Source organism: Alosa sapidissima, chromosome 6, assembly GCF_018492685.1.
Source record: "Alosa sapidissima isolate fAloSap1 chromosome 6, fAloSap1.pri, whole genome shotgun sequence".
NCBI classification, from domain to species: Eukaryota; Metazoa; Chordata; class Actinopteri; order Clupeiformes; family Clupeidae; genus Alosa; species Alosa sapidissima.
In genome coordinates this window covers 38,798,664-38,813,663 of record NC_055962.1, presented here as the reverse complement: position 1 = coordinate 38,813,663, position 15,000 = coordinate 38,798,664, and positions in this window count along the sequence as shown.

The window sequence follows — 15,000 nt, the reverse complement described above, 5'->3', positions numbered from 1 at the left end:
ACTGAGGACATACTTTAAGTAATCATGAACATGAACAATTGGGCTGGATATAAGCAGTGGGTGGCAGTGGCTCAGGAGGAGGAGTTGTTAGAGGAGTCGTCTGGTGGCTCAGGAGGTAGAGGTGTCGTCTGGTGGCTCAGGAGGTAGAGGAGTCGTCTGGTGGCTCAGGAGGAGGAGTTGTTAGAGGAGTCGTCCAGAAACTGGAAGCGAACCCGATGTGGCGCTCCCGATGTGGCAAGATTTGTCAGGCCGCCGTTCTCCGAAGGTGCATGGCTGGTTTTCTCTGTAGTGACTCGCTACGTCTATGCTGTACAGCTAGGCTAGGTGAATGATTCGCCTATTACAAGTTTGTTTACCTTCAGAAAGTTTATATTAAGGTGAAAATCTTGCATAGTGTACCTTTAAGACCAGGGTAAGTGTAAGTGGCTTTACCCTGAGTGGCACATGTCAATCAAGCTGTGTGATGGAACCCATGACCTGGGGGGGGGGGGGGGGTCATCCCTATGGGGCCCGGGTCCTATGTTACCCGCTCGGGGTTAGGGTTCTATGTTCCCCGGTCCCATACAAAGCGGGGAACATAGGACCCAGGGCACATACGTACGCTCTCCAGTGGGGATATTGGCTATTTGCTACCTGTGTGTCTTTTTTATGACAAGGAGGAAACATTAACAGTTGTACATGTTTGTACATAATGTCATTTTATCATTTAATTCATATATTCAAATAAATTGTAGAAATGAATAGCATAATATTGGTGTATTTCTGGGATAAACCTGCTCTGAAACGTCATCTGTGTCAACACTAATCTAATACGGACATAGAAGTGCCCTCTAGTGGCTGATATGAAAACTTTTGAAAGACAGCAACTGAGATCAAGCTGAAACCCTATTAGACAGGTGATATTTTTGAGATATGTGCTTCCTAGAGGCATTTTTTAGTAAAAGTTGGGAACAGGACTTTTTAACATAATTAAGGTGTGCTGAATCCAAATAGCCCTGTTCCCAAGCTGAATTCTGAGTTTATGACCATCTAATTAGCATAAACAAAATGGAGATTTTGGGCACTTTCATTGGGCGGATGTCATTATACCATGTAAATTAATTCATATTGTTCACAGAAATCTCCCTTGGCCAATAGATCAAGGATACAGGTTGTGGAAAAGAAGAAAAAAAATCTAGTATTATGCCCATGTTAATTACCTGAAAAAACCTTTGAAAAATGTAATTGTTAAAATGTTATAACTGAGCAGGCACACGGTATTTGAAGAATGAGACTTATGTTTTTTGAGGGTCAAGAAAGATGTGTAGTAATGAAATGTAAAGTTTAAAATTGTGGCTTACTGGTTAGGTCTTCGGGCTTGAAACCAAAGGGTTGCCGGTTCGATCCCCGACCAGTAGGAAATATGTGGGTGGTGGAAAGGTTGAGCACTAGTCTCCCATGCCCACATCCACGGCTAAAGTGCCCTTGAGCAAGGCACCTAACCCCTCACTGCTCCCCGGGCATCACTGTAGCAAGGCAGCTCACTGCTCCAGGTTAATGTGTGCTTCAATGTGTGACCTGTGTGTTCACTAATTCATGGATAGGATACATGCAGAGACCAATTCCTTGTATACCCAAGTATACTTGGCCATAAAACCTGATTTACATTACATTTACATCAAAGTCAAAGTCAAAGTCAGCTTTATTGTCAATTTCTTCACATGTTCCAGACATACAAAGAGATCGAAATTACGTTTCTCACTATCCCACGGTGAAGACAAGACATATTTTACCAATTTAGGTCCACAGACAAACATAACATTCAAGTAAACAAAAAAGTAAGTAAATAAGTAAATAAAAAAGTAAGTAAATAAGTAAATAAGAGGGCACATATAATAATGAAAAAATAAGAGCAGCAAAATGTGGTTGAAATTGTGCATAGACAGTCAATAAAAATACTAGTGCAAATACAGGTGTCAGACACCAAACAGGACGAGGACCACAAAAGCGTCACGTTCAAAAGTTTATTTAAGGGTTGGGGGTTTCAGGGGTTCCGGGGGGGGTACAGGAGTTCCAAGAGTCTGCGTGTGTGTGTTCCCCCAGTAGCCGAACAGCGATGGCAGGAGCTGGATGATCCGGGAAGTCCTGGGGGAAACACACACACAACAGCAATTGAAACGAAGCAGCAGTACAGTCAAGGACTAGGCGGTATTCGTAGAAGAGGGACGGAAGGCAGGTCAAGATTACTGGGGCTGGAGAACACAGAAGTAGTCGAGCGGGTCCGGGATCACAGGCAAAGAGTCAGAGGCGTTTTCAAAAACAGGCAGGTAACTGGTGCTGGTTGCAGACGATCTGACAAGTGTGGACTGAAAAGCAAGGCTTTATATAGAGGGCATGATGAGTGGTGAATGCAGTGCAGCTGGTAGGTAACGAGGGTGAGGCAGAGCAGAGCAGGAACAGGTGGAGGTCATCAGACTTCAATCAGCACGTGTTACCAGGCAGAGAGAGAGCTCATGACAGAACCCCCCGCCTAAGGGACGGCCCCAGAAGTCCCCAAGAGTGACACCACGTCGGGAGGGCGGAGGGGAGCCGGTGGAGGGCTAGAATTCCTCCGAGCGGTCCGAGTGAACATCCTCATCCTCGGAGGGAGCTGGAGGGTCGTGGACAGAAGACGGGACAGGTACCGAGACAGGGTCAGGGTCAGGCACATGACAGGAAGCCGGGCGGGCAGGACGGTTAGGGACCCCTCTGGGGCGGCCCCTACGGATTGCAGGTTGATCAGGATGCAGACGGTGGAAGTCGGCGATGAGTGTCCGGTCCACAATCCGACTGGCTGGCACCCAGGTTCTCTCCTCAGGTCCATAGCCCTCCCAGTCGACGAGATACTGGAGGCCCCTACCTCGCCGTCTGGACCGAAGCAGGCGTCGAACGGTGTACACCAGCCCACCGTCAACGAGGCGAGGAGGAGGAGGAGGAAGCGGCACGGGGACCAGCGGGCTTTCATGCGTCGGCTTGACTTTCGAAACATGGAAAGTAGGGTGCACCCTCATGGAGGTTGGCAACTGGAGCCGGACTGCGGTTGGGCTGATGACCCTCTGGATAGGGAACGGGCCGAGGAATCGAGGTGCCAGTTTACGCGATTCCACCCGCAGTGGGAGATCCTTGGCTGACAGCCACACCTTCTGGCCAACACGGTAGGCGGGTGCCGGCGATCTTCGGCGGTTAGCCCCAGTGGCATAGCTGACAGCTGACTTGAGTAGCGTGGCACGAGCTTGTGACCAGGTACGACGGCAACGGCGGGCATAGGCGAGGGCAGACGGGCAGGACACATCTCCTTCCTGGCTGGGGAACAGGGGGGGCTGGTAGCCATACACACACTGGAAAGGTGACATACCAGTGGCAGAGCAGGTGAGGGAGTTGTGAGCATACTCTATCCACATCAGTTGTTGTGCCCAAGCCTGGGGTTTGCGAGAAACCATGCACCGCAGCGCCTTCTCCAGCTCCTGGTTTGCCCGCTCGGATTGACCATTGGACTGGGGGTGGAACCCAGAGGTGAGACTCACTGTGGCCCCTAGAAGACGGCAGAACTCCTTCCAGAATGTAGAGGTAAATTGCGGGCCTCGGTCAGAGACAACATCCCTGGGCAGCCCGTGTAGACGGAAGACATGATCAAGAACAGCCTGGGCAGTCTCTCTGGCAGATGGCAGTTTAGGGAGGGGAATGAAGTGTGCCATCTTGCTGAACCGGTCAACCACAGTGAGAATGACAGTCATCCCACCTGATGGTGGGAGGCCAGTTACAAAGTCCAAGGAGACGTGGGACCAGGGTCGTGTGGGCACAGGCAAGGGCTGGAGTAAACCAGCGGGGGGCCGAGTGGAGGACTTGTTCTGATTGCAGGTGGGGCAGGCACGGACGAATTCTCGGACATCCCTTCTCAAAGAAGACCACCAGAAGCGCTGGGCAAGGAGATGGCAGGTGCGGGCAGAGCCCGGGTGGCAGGCAAGGCGGGAGTTGTGTCCCCACTGTATGACCCGGGACCTCAAATTATCTGGGACGAAGAGACGACCGTCTGGGCATGCACTGGGACTGGGATGGTCACGGAGGGCCTCTTGAATTTCCTCCTCGATATCCCAGGTCAGGGCAGCTACGACGCAGGGATCGGGCAGAATTGATGCAGGTTCCTGGGAAGGGGCGTCATCCTTATGAAACTGACGGGAGAGAGCGTCCGGCTTGGTGTTCCGAGAACCTGGGCGGTATGACAGGGTGAAGTTGAATCTGGTGAAAAACAAGGCCCAGCGGGACTGTCTGGGGTTAAGACGTTTGGCATTGCGGATGTATTCGAGGTTTTTGTGATCGGTCCAGACCAGGAACGGAACTGTGGACCCCTCCAGCCAGTGACGCCACTCCTCCAGGGCAAGCTTGACAGCCAACAGCTCACGGTTTCCAACATCATAATTGCGCTCTGCAGGTGAAAGCCGGCGAGAGAAAAATGCACAGGGGTGCAACTTGTTGTCCTCCTCTGCCCGTTGAGAGAGTATGGCCCCGACTCCCACGTCTGAGGCATCCACCTCGACAACGAACTGCCGGTCTGAATCCGGCATCTGGAGGATGGGGGCAGTGGTGAACCGGGCCTTGAGGGTATGAAAGGCTGTGTTGGCCTCTGGGGTCCAGAAAAAGGGGTGTTTGATGCTGGTCAGAGCTGTGAGGGGAGCGGCGACGGAGCTGTAGTTCCGGATGAATTTCCGGTAGAAATTGGCAAAACCGAGGAATTGCTGCAGCTTCTTCCTATTCCCCGGAACTGGCCAGGAGGTAACTGCCGAGACCTTTGCGGGGTCCATCTGGATATTGCCTTCAGCGACGATGTATCCCAGGAATGACACAGTCTGAGCATGGAACTCGCATTTCTCCGCCTTGACATAGAGAGAGTTCTCCAGGAGCCGTCGAAGAACCAGCTGGACATGACGGGTGTGTTCGGACAGAGTTCTGGAGAAAATTAGGATGTCGTCCAGGTACACGAAGACGAATTTATTCAGCATGTCCCGCAGAACATCATTCACCAGCGCCTGGAATACCGCTGGGGCGTTGGTGAGGCCAAATGGCATTACCAGGTACTCATAATGGCCGGTGTGGGTGTTGAATGCAGTCTTCCACTCGTCACCCTCCCTTACTCGCACTAGGTGGTAAGCATTTCTAAGGTCCAGTTTGGTGAAAATAGTGGATCCCTGGAGCAATTCAAAAGCAGAGGTGAGTAAAGGCAGAGGGTACCGGTTCTTCACTGTGACATCATTCAGACCTCGATAATCAATGCAGGGGCGAAGAGAACCATCTTTCTTTCCCACAAAGAAGAACCCGGCACCAGCAGGAGAGGAAGACGGGCGGATGAGTCCAGCTGCCAGGGAGTCCCTGATGTAATCCTCCATAGTTTTTCTTTCAGGAGGGGATAGTGAGTAGAGGTGACCTTTGGGTGGAGCAGTCCCAGGGAGGAGATCAATGGCACAGTCGTACGGACGGTGTGGGGGCAGAGATGTGGCTTTGGTCTTGTTGAACACCTCTCGGAGGCCATGGTAACATTCAGGGACATTAGAAATGTCGGGGGCAGTGCTGGGGGGTACTGAGCCGGGGGGCAGCGAGGCAGCACGCAAACAGGTCAGGTGGCAGGCATTTCCCCACTCTTTCACAGTTCCGGAGGCCCAATCGAGGCGAGGATTGTGGAGACGGAGCCAAGGGTAGCCCAGGATTAGGGGTTGGCCTGGAGAGCTGAGCAGGTGGAAGCGGATGGTCTCTCGGTGGTTTCCTGACACCATCATTGAGATGGGGGCTGTGATGCTGGTAACTGTGCCAATTACGTGACCGTCCAGGGCCCGGGCTGGAACAGGAGTGGACAAGCGATGGCTTTCCAAGCCCAGCTGACGAGCAAGTCCTGTGTCAATAATGTTTGCTTCTGCGCCAGAGTCCACCAGGGCTGCCAGGGTGTGGGTGGAATCAGACAGGTGAAGACAGACTTGGATGAGGGGTTTACGGCTGATGGAGGGCTGAATGTTCATTGAGCTCATCCAGATTCCTCCTACATCTGGTGAGCTCCGGCTTTTGCTGGACAGGTGGCGACTCGATGACCATCACCACCACAGTACAGGCACAAGTTGGAGGTGATGCGTCGCTGGCGCTCTGCAGGGGTTAGGGAGGTGCGGCCGATCTCCATCGGTTCAGACTGGTCCGGCTGGCTAGATGGTGTGGCAGGTGCGGACAGAAGGGCAGTTGGGACACTCCGTGTGCTGGTGGATGGACTCTGGCGCCCTCTCTCATGACGGCGGGCCTGGATCCTGCGGTCGATGCGGACAGCCAGAGCAATGGCTTCATCAAGAGTGGGGGGTTGATCATGGGAAACCAGCTCGTCCTTTATGTAGTCCGCCAGGCTGTGGAGGAAAGCATCCACCAATGCTTCCATGTTCCAGGAGCTCCGACTTGCCACAGTTCGAAAGTCAATGGAGTAATCCGCAACAGTCCTTCTGCCTTGGCGAATACTCATCAGGATCCGAGATGCCTCGGCTATTGTGGATTCCAAATCGAATACCTTGAGCATCTCCTCTGCGAATAGGTTGAAGGTTGCACATGCTGGGGTCTGGCGCTCGAACTCCGCCGTTCCCCAGAGTCGAGCTCGGCCCGTCAGGTGAGTGATCACGTAACCGACCCTCGCCCCTTCAGTGGCAAAAGTCCTGGGTTGCAGGGTAAACTGGACACGGCAGCTCGTCAGGAACGCCCGTACCTGGGTTGGGTCGCCGCTGAACCGCTCTGGATTGCCGATCCTGGGTTCTGGGGCTCCGGCAGCCACGGTAGCAGTGGACTGGGCAGGAGACTCGGGTGCTGGGCCGGTGAGCAGGCTGGCTGGGGCTGGGCCGGTGGGAGCAGGCAGAGGAGAAAGGTTGGTGAGAAGTTGAATGATCATTGCAAGTTGTTGCTGTTGCTGCTGGAACTGCTGACGCTGGCTCAAGCCGGCTTGAAGTAGGGAGGCAATGTCAGCAGTGTTGCGGTTTACCTCTCTCTCTGTCTCTTCCAGGCGTTGCATGGCGGTGGGTGGTTCTGGTTCGTCGGTTTCCATGCTGGTTCGACCGTGCGCTGGGTCCATGTTTGGTCAGATCGTACTGTCAGACACCAAACAGGACGAGGACCACAAAAGCGTCACGTTCAAAAGTTTATTTAAGGGTTGGGGGTTTCAGGGGTTCCGGGGGGGGTACAGGAGTTCCAAGAGTCTGCGTGTGTGTGTTCCCCCAGTAGCCGAACAGCGATGGCAGGAGCTGGATGATCCGGGAAGTCCTGGGGGAAACACACACACAACAGCAATTGAAACGAAGCAGCAGTACAGTCAAGGACTAGGCGGTATTCGTAGAAGAGGGACGGAAGGCAGGTCAAGATTACCGGGGCTGGAGAACACAGAAGTAGTCGAGCGGGTCCGGGATCACAGGCAAAGAGTCAGAGGCGTTTTCAAAAACAGGCAGGTAACTGGTGCTGGTTGCAGACGATCTGACAAGTGTGGACTGAAAAGCAAGGCTTTATATAGAGGGCATGATGAGTGGTGAATGCAGTGCAGCTGGTAGGTAACGAGGGTGAGGCAGAGCAGAGCAGGAACAGGTGGAGGTCATCAGACTTCAATCAGCACGTGTTACCAGGCAGAGAGAGAGCTCATGACAACAGGCCAATAAAAGGCTTGGGTAGTTCTGTTTGACCTAAGTAAGAAGAAAGTGGCATAGTGGTGCAAGTTATGTAAGAGCAGCAGAAGTGTTGTGTTTTCAGGACAACAACACCAGTTGTAAAGTGTACAAGTGTGCAAGTGTGCAAGTGGAGTAGTGCAGGCGGCCATTTTGGGTCCAATGTCCAGGATGTTATGTAGCTGAGGGTGGAGGGGGGAGAGGAGGGAGAGAGTTCAGCATCCTTACGGCTTGGTGTATGAAGCTGTTGGTGAGTCTGGTAGTGCGGGAGCGCAGGCTTCTGTACCTCTTCCCAGAGGGCAGTAGATCAAACAGATTGTGAGCGGGGTGACTTGCATCACTCACAATTTTGGTCGCCTTGCGGGTGAGGTGGGTGGTGTAAATGTCCTTCAGGGAGGGGAGTGAAGCACCAATAATCCTTCCAGCTGTGTTCACTATGCGCTGCAGGGCTTTCCTGTTGTATTCAGTGCAGCTTCCGCCCCACACAGCGATACAGCTGGAGAGGATGCTCTCGATGGTGCCTCGGTAGAATGTGGTCATGATGGCTGGTGGAGCACTTGCTCGCCTGAGTTTCCGCAGGAAGTACAGGCGGCGCTGAGCTCTCTTCGCCAGTGATGCAGTGTTGGTGGTCCAGGAGAGGTCTTCACTGATGTGCACCCCCAGGAATTTGGTGCTGCTCGCTCTCTCCACCACAGCACCGTCGATGGTCAGTGGCAGGTGTTGGGTGTGACCTCTCCGGAAGTCAACAACAATCTCTTTGGTCTTGCTGACGTTCAGCAGGAGGTTGTTGTCCCTGCACCACGTGGTCAGATGGTCGACCTCCAACCTGTATTGAGTCTCGTCGCCCTTGGTGATGAGACCCACCAGAGTTGTGTCGTCAGCAAATTTCACTATGTGATTGTTGCTGTAGGTTGCAGTGCAGTCATGCGTCAGCAGGGTGAAGAGCAGCGGACTGAGCACGCAGCCTTGGGGGGCCCCTGTGCTCAGTGTGATGCTGCTTGAGGTATTGTTGCCAACACGTACTACTTGGGGCCTCTGACAGAGGAAGTCCAGTAGCCAGTTGCAGAGGTAGGTACTGAGTCCCAGTTTGTCAAGTTTGCAGATGAGTTGTTGTGGTATTATGGTGTTGAATGCAGAACTGAAGTCTATAAACAGCAATCTCACATATGAGTCTCTTTTTTCCAGGTGGGTGAGGGCTGGGTGGAGGGCAGAGCAGATTGCATCCTCTGTAGACCGCTTGGCTCGGTATGCAAACTGGAAGGGGTCCAGGGTGGGGGGGAGAATGGCTTTGATATGTGACATGACAAGCCGCTCAAAGCACTTCATGATGATGGGTGTCAGTGCCACAGGGCGGTAGTCATTGAAGCAGGATGGAGCAGTTTTCTTCGGCACAGGTATGATGGTGGCAGCTTTGAAACATGATGGGACGATGGCTTATTACATAATTGAAGCGAATTGGGTTGGTAATGTATGTAGTCTCGGAGTAAGTTACACAGGCCTTTACCCATTTCGGTAACACTTTACGGTAAGGGTACTTTAATTAATTCATGATTTATGTATTACTTCATTCATTAATATCTAATTAATCATCAGGAAGTTACTGAGTTCATAGTTTGTCATTTGTGACCTCATACATGAACACATTACTAAAGTATTAGGTACGGTGGGCACATCATTATGAATTATGATGTATTATTAACCATGATCATGACTTTATTTTTCTGCCAAAAATGTGGTCATCACTGTTCAAATTCTGATTTGAACATAACTTTGGAGTTCTCTAAACACATGTCATTATTCACTACTTTATTTGAGGGGCCACAGACATGATAAATGCATGAGCAATTATCCTAAAATTCATGTAATCATGATGATCATGCTTAAGAAATCATAAATCATAATGATATACCCATCACACCTAATGAGTTGGTGTTGTTCATACATGAGGTCATCATGAATGAGAGTATATGAATTCATGTCAAGTACTGATGATTCATAGGATATAAAGGAATGAAGTAATGCATAAATCATGAATTAATTCATGCATGAATTCATGGTAATTCATGTACCTTTACCATAAAGTGTTACCCATATTTCTTCATAACATTTGTGTTAGTAAACTGATTGCATGTCCTGTGAATTAATAGCTAGATGAATAACTTGAATTAACTAGTGCAAGTTCAAGTTTAAGTTTGGACATCAATACCTCCCTCTGAAACTAGATTCTGGACTTCCTAGTCAACAGACTGCAGATAACCTCACCCACTCAACCCTCACCCTGAACACCGGCGTGTGCTGAGCCCTCCTTTACTCCCTCTTCACCTACAACTGCATACCTGTACATGGCTCTAACACCATTGTCAAGTTTGCAGACAACACTACAGTGATTGCTCTCATCAGCAACAATAATGAGACAGCCTGCAGGGAGGAGGTCCAGCACATCGCGGAGCACCGACAACAACCTGGCTCTCAACACCAAGAGGACCAAAGACCTCATTGTGGACTTCAGGAAGTCAAAAGCTAGCACACAAACACACATCCTCATCAACAGGACTGAGGTGGAGCATGTCACCAGTTCATGTTTCTGGGTGTCCACATCTCTGTGGACCTCTCTTGGACCCTCAACACCTCTACCTTGATCAAGGCTCACCAGCATCTCTTCTTCCTGAGGAGACTAAAGAACACAACCTCTCTCCTCAGATCCTGGTGAACTTCTAAACCTCTACCGCTGCACCATTGAGAGCATCCTCACCAACTGTGTCACAGTATGGTGGCAACAGCTCTGCCTCCGACTGGAAAGCACGGCTGAGGATGGTGAAAACTGCTCAGCGCATCACTGGTTCCTCACACCCCTCCATCAACGCCCCCCCCCCCCCGGTGCCTCCTTGCCTGTGCCTGTTGAGGTGTCCATGCCGATGGCAACCTTCACAGGGACAACAAGGAGGCGAACATTTTGCCCCTATCCCACCCACTTAAACATAGCAAATATTTTACTGATATTTCTACGGTTGTTCGTGATTAGTTCAAAGGAACTCCAATGATTTTAAACTCCAAACATGTGTCCACCCACCACGAAGAAGATGTTTAGTCAGGCCACACTCTTTGCCAGAGAGGAGCGTAAACAGAGTCAAGAGTATAACAAGGTGATAATAAGGCTAATTAGCATAATCATAGTTTTTTTGCATTTTTATATTTTTCATAGCCTTTACTTTTTATTTATTGCCCACGGGAGATTTCTGAGATGCACAGAACAATATTAATTTATTTACATGGTATAATAATGCCCGTCCGAAGAAAGTGCCCAAAATCGCCATTTTGGCAGCCATTTTGTTTATGCTAATTAGATGGTCAAAAACTCAAAATTCTGCTTGGGAACAGGGCTAGTTGGATTCAGCACATGTTAATTATGATAAAAAGTCCTGTTCCCAACTTTTACTAAGAAATGCCTCTAGACCCATATACAAGGACTTTTTCTTGAAATAGCACTTGTCTATATGGGCCAAGGTGTCAAAAGCATTCACATTCATTACTCAGGTAGAAGTATAGATACTAGGGTTTAAAAAGACTTCTGTAGAAGTTGAAGTAGCAACTCGAGCTTTTTACTCAAGTAAAAGTGGTTTCAAAACTACCTAAAGTATCAGAGTAAAAGTAATAAGGGGAGAAAATGAAATGCCATTAAGGACAAAAGCCACTGGGGCCACTCTGCCTGTCCTTGCTGGAGTGTGACGTTATTTATGCCATGTGCAGGTGCGATGGATCATATACTGTACAAACCAATAGGGTGTCGGAACGGTGTCATATACAAACCAATAGGGTGTCGGAATGGTATATCATATACAAACCAATAGGGTGTCGGAACGGTATGTGTTTATACTTCTCATCCAGACACAATCAAATTCACTCTATCCGGATGGCGCGATCTGGATAGGTTCAGAACAAAAACAAGCCGAAATGAAATACGAGTAACGAGGCTATTTTTAAAATGTAAGGAGTAGAAATGACAGATAATGTAAAAAAAGTTGACTGAAAAATTATTACTCCAGTAAAGTATAGATACCCAGAATTTCTACGTAAGTAAGTATTTCTACGTAAGTAAGTATTTCTACGTATTTGCACTTCGGTACTCGACGCCGCTGCCTCTGGGTAAAACGCACGAGCCGATTAGACCAGCGGTGATGTCACAGAAGTCCCGTGTGTGTGAACCCTAAAAAGTGTTAAACTAGCGCCATAGCAACTGTCATCGAGAACTTTAGGAGTGAGTGTGGCCAAATTAATTAAGATGGACAACAGCAGACAACTAAGATGGACAAACTGGTAATGGACTCCATTTCTATAGTGCTTTAGTAGACTCCTCCGAGCACCCAAAGCGCTTTACAATGTCATGACTCACATTCACCCAGTCACACACACTGATGGATGAGGCTGCCATGCAAGGTGCCCTGCTCATCTGGCACTGGGGTTAAGTGTCCTCATCAGGAGCACTGGGGTTAAGAGTCCTGCTCATCAGGAGCACTGGGGTTAAGTGTCCTCATCAGGAGCACTGGGGTTAAGTGTCCTCATCAGGAGCACTGGGGTTAAGTGTCCTGCTCATCTGGCACTGGGGTTAAGTGTCCTCATCAGGAGCACTGGGGTTAAGTGTCCTCATCAGGAGCACTGGGGTTAAGTGTCCTCATCAGGAGCACTGGGGTTAAGTGTCCTGCTCATCAGGAGCACTGGGGTTAAGTGTCCTGCTCATCAGGAGCACTGGGGTTAAGTGTCCTCATCAGGAGCACTGGGGTTAAGAGTCCTGCTCATCAGGAGCACTGGGGTTAAGTGTCCTCATCAGGAGCACTGGGGTTAAGTGTCCTCATCAGGAGCACTGGGGTTAAGTGTCCTGCTCATCAGGAGCACTGGGGTTAAGTGTCCTGCTCATCAGGAGCACTGGGGTTAAGTGTCCTCATCAGGAGCACTGGGGTTAAGTGCCCTGCTCATCAGGAGCACTGGGGTTAAGTGTCCTCATCAGGAGCACTGGGGTTAAGAGTCCTGCTCATCTGGCACTGGGGTTAAGTGTCCTCATCAGGAGCACTGGGGTTAAGTGTCCTCATCAGGAGCACTGGGGTTAAGAGTCCTGCTCATCTGGCACTGGGGTTAAGTGTCCTCATCAGGAGCACTGGGGTTAAGTGTCCTCATCAGGAGCACTGGGGTTAAGTGTCCTCATCAGGAGCACTGGGGTTAAGAGTCCTGCTCATCAGGAGCACTGGGGTTAAGTGTCCTCATCAGGAGCACTGGGGTTAAGTGTCCTCATCAGGAGCACTGGGGTTAAGTGTCCTCATCAGGAGCACTGGGGTTAAGTGTCCTCATCAGGAGCACTGGGGTTAAGTGTCCTCATCAGGAGCACTGGGGTTAAGTGTCCTGCTCATCTGGCACTGGGGTTAAGTGTCCTCATCAGGAGCACTGGGGTTAAGTGTCCTCATCAGGAGCACTGGGGTTAAGTGTCCTCATCAGGAGCACTGGGGTTAAGAGTCCTGCTCATCTGGCACTGGGGTTAAGAGTCCTGCTCATCAGGAGCACTGGGGTTAAGTGTCCTCATCAGGAGCACTGGGGTTAAGAGTCCTGCTCATCAGGAGCACTGGGGTTAAGAGTCCTGCTCATCTGGCACTGGGGTTAAGTGTCCTCATCAGGAGCACTGGGGTTAAGTGTCCTGCTCATCAGGAGCACTGGGGTTAAGTGTCCTGCTCATCAGGAGCACTGGGGTTAAGAGTCCTGCTCATCAGGAGCACTGGGGTTAAGTGTCCTCATCAGGAGCACTGGGGTTAAGTGTCCTCATCAGGAGCACTGGGGTTAAGTGTCCTGCTCATCAGGAGCACTGGGGTTAAGAGTCCTGCTCATCAGGAGCACTGGGGTTAAGTGTCCTGCTCATCAGGAGCACTGGGGTTAAGTGTCCTGCTCATCAGGAGCACTGGGGTTAAGAGTCCTGCTCATCAGGAGCACTGGGGTTAAGTGTCCTGCTCATCAGGAGCACTGGGGTTAAGTGTCCTGCTCATCAGGAGCACTGGGGTTAAGTGTCCTCATCAGGAGCACTGGGGTTAAGTGTCCTGCTCATCAGGAGCACTGGGGTTAAGTGTCCTCATCAGGAGCACTGGGGTTAAGAGTCCTGCTCATCAGGAGCACTGGGGTTAAGTGTCCTGCTCATCAGGAGCACTGGGGTTAAGTGTCCTGCTCATCAGGAGCACTGGGGTTAAGTGTCCTCATCAGGAGCACTGGGGTTAAGTGTCCTCATCAGGAGCACTGGGGTTAAGTGTCCTCATCAGGAGCACTGGGGTTAAGAGTCCTGCTCATCAGGAGCACTGGGGTTAAGTGTCCTGCTCATCAGGAGCACTGGGGTTAAGTGTCCTCATTAGGAGCACTGGGGTTAAGTGTCCTCATTAGGAGCACTGGGGTTAAGAGTCCTGCTCATCTGGCACTGGGGTTAAGTGTCCTCATCAGGAGCACTGGGGTTAAGAGTCCTGCTCATCAGGAGTACTGGGGTTAAGTGTCCTCATCAGGAGCACTGGGGTTAAGTGTCCTCATCAGGAGCACTGGGGTTAAGAGTCCTGCTCATCAGGAGCACTGGGGTTAAGTGTCCTCATTAGGAGCACTGGGGTTAAGAGTCCTGGTCAAATAATCTATTTACGGTAGTTAACAACTTTAAACTTTTTAAGTTTAGTCTAGTTTTGTCTAGGACACTCTTGATATTGCAATTTTTGTTCCCAAGTGTAGAGTGCCAAATACTGCTGAAAAAGTTGAAGAAAAAGATATTGCTACAGGTGCATTTACGCTGGATGAGTCCACCTTTCTACATTTCTTCAGTGTCAGAAGAGTCACAGGCTCAAACATTTTATTTCATAAAAGACGCTCCTTTTCTAGAAAAAAAAAACATTGATTTTGATGAAAACTAGCCAGTGTTTAGCTTGGGATTTCTCAGGAACAGAGGCATGTAGAAATAAACAAGAAGAGAAATAAATAAAGAAATAAACTCTGTAATGTCTGCTCTTAGAGCTCCGCCTAGTGGCCACATTAGGTAGCAGTTAGAATAAGCTGTGTTGTTTTCGTAGTTAAGGTTACGGCATCCATTCTGTCTGCATGTTTAGTTTTCTCTTCGACCACATTTTGTATCAGCAGTCTTTACCTCTCCCTGCGTGGCTACAGTCTATTCTCTGTATATTTGGCTTATGAGAGCTCAAGAAACCATCGTTTGTAAGTAAATGATGTAAATGATAAGCATTTGTATTAGCCTGCAGTAAATCAGGTGAATTTTGTGTTATGCTAAAGAACATTTCCTAGCCTCATAGCTAGCAGC